This window comes from Glossina fuscipes, unplaced genomic scaffold (genome assembly GCF_014805625.2).
Source record: "Glossina fuscipes isolate IAEA_lab_2018 unplaced genomic scaffold, Yale_Gfus_2 221, whole genome shotgun sequence".
NCBI lineage: Eukaryota > Metazoa > Arthropoda > Insecta > Diptera > Glossinidae > Glossina > Glossina fuscipes.
The window spans coordinates 3,170,822-3,173,218 of NW_023998564.1; positions in this window are offsets into that span (position 1 = coordinate 3,170,822).

A 2,397-nucleotide genomic window follows, 5' to 3' on the forward strand; every position below is an offset into this window, starting at 1 on the left:
AAAATATTCTCTAAACAATTTTTTTTTAGCATTGAAATCGTTCAGGGAATTTTTTAAAAATTCATGGAAAATTTTTATTGCCAATTTTAGACTTGTGCCAGGAAATGCCGTAATATATCCAAGAATATTAATTTTATTTTACATCCACATTCATTGATTACACCTTTTTATGGGCAGAATTCGAGCATTCGCCTTCACAATAGAAGAATGGTATATATTTTTGTAGGCGATTTTTTAATCTCTTAGATTCTGTATAGTTATTATTGAAACTAAACTGGTCTCGACTGCAGTACCAATTAGTTAAACGCTCCTCATTGGCAAACTCTTGAAATAAGCTATCGCCGTATTTTGTGCACGTTTCTTTATATATACGATCTGCCGCATTCAAGAGGCGGTGTTGTTCTCCGGGAAGCCATGAATATCTTTTTTCCCATTTTAATCGAGCCTTTTCTACTGCGTGTGTAAGGTAGATGTAAAAGCTTAGTTGCTGGTGATTTATAATGTCCGTGTTCATTTTTCACAATCACAATAATTTGAAGATGGCTCACGATGGAGGTTTTATGTTTATATTAATAAATTCCTTTATTATTTCTGTGATGAAAAATAAAAAGAATTAAAGAATTTATTACACTACTTTCATTCGAATGTGAAGATATGGACATTTTTATACCCTACAGTTGTGATACGGTAATAATAAAGTTTTTGTGGAAATGTGTAACAACCAGAAAGACTTAAGATAAGTTTTCTTTTTATTATATCGATCAAATCATAACTATTCCCTGAATCGTCGTCGCTTGTCTGTCCGCCTAGTGTGTGTCCATGTATTTTAGTGTTCAAGCTGCAGGTCGCAGTTTTTAAGATATTCTTATGAAATTCTCTTTTCTAAGAGACAGTCCGTATCACTAGACCGAGGATATCTTGTTCAAGAGAAATAGACTTCAAAGTTCTTTTATCTACAATTATATTCGTTGACAGTAGCATCATTCATTTACAATTATGTTCCTTAAATATAGGATTATTCACAATTTATTTTGGCCGCACTCTCAACTCCTATGTTCTTGCCCGACTAACTATCCTTTCCACAAATATTCCATTTATATACATTTTTACAAGTAGGTTACTATACCCAAATTCATAGCCTTTATATTTAATCCCTGTCTACTTTACCCGCTGATCGTTTCAATCGACCTGCAGCTGCATGACGCGCCTGCAAATGTGCATTTGGTTTCTCCTTCTTTAGGGAATTTATGGGAAAATTAATTAGCTGGAATTAACTGGATTTGTGATTTGTAATTTTGTCAACCCATGCTCCTATAACCGTTTCCACGAAATCTGGCTTCCTATGTGGTCAAAAGGTATACGTCATGATGAAAATTAGTTCATAATAATAAATTGGCATAGAAGTCAACGTCGCAGAATTTGGACCCCGTAGGCTTACTTTTGCACATAAGGATTCCAATAAAATGTAAATCCTGATATGTTGGAAAGTTGTAATTAATGGTAATGTTTTACGATACAAATTTGCTAGTACTAATTTGGCATATGAAATAAGTGGGCCAAATTTGAAGCACATGGGTCTTTTTCTTGAACCCCACTGCATATAAGTTTTGTCATGAACAGCGATGAGTTCAGAAAAAGCTTTAATTTTTGGTATTTTATGATGAAAATTAGTGCATAACAAAATTTTAGTAAAAAAATTAAGGTTGAGGAATTTGGATCAGATAAACATATCATGGAAGTAATCCCTTACATGAATAGAAAGTTTAACTTTCACTTTTTTATGATGAAAACTGAAACTTTGCGAAATCCGCATCACATTATGTGCGGTTTTGGGCTTCCTCATTTATGCAGGCTTTCATGAAAAGTGATCTTTGCATGTGTTATTGTTGCTGCTTTATTTTTAAAACGCGGATGAATAACTTTACGATGCGAAGTAGCCTAGAGTATCTAATGTCAGCCTTGCCCGAATATAATGTGTTTACTGTTTTTTATTAAATATTTCTTTTATTGCCAGCATCAATAATTTACATTTATAGAGTAGGGTTTAGGTCTGCATGTGTCACTATATGAAAGAGCGCATTTTCATTGGAATCTCGTTATCAAATGGAAGGAATTCCCACATTGAAATAGTACAGATGTATAAAATAGTATTTCTATGAAATTTTGTACAACTCTACGTAGGGCGTTGTCTCATTGCATTATTGAATCAGGATCAAAATTTAGGAAAATAAACTTTCAATTGATCAATAAGCGCAGCAGTAAAGGCAGTAAAGTAAAGGGCCGCCTTTTTTCTCTCAGTGTATGAGTGAGCTTATTTCGAACATAAAGTTTTCGTTTGAACGCTAGATTTTCCTGAAATCAATGGAATGATGCAACGGAAATATAATCATCAGATAT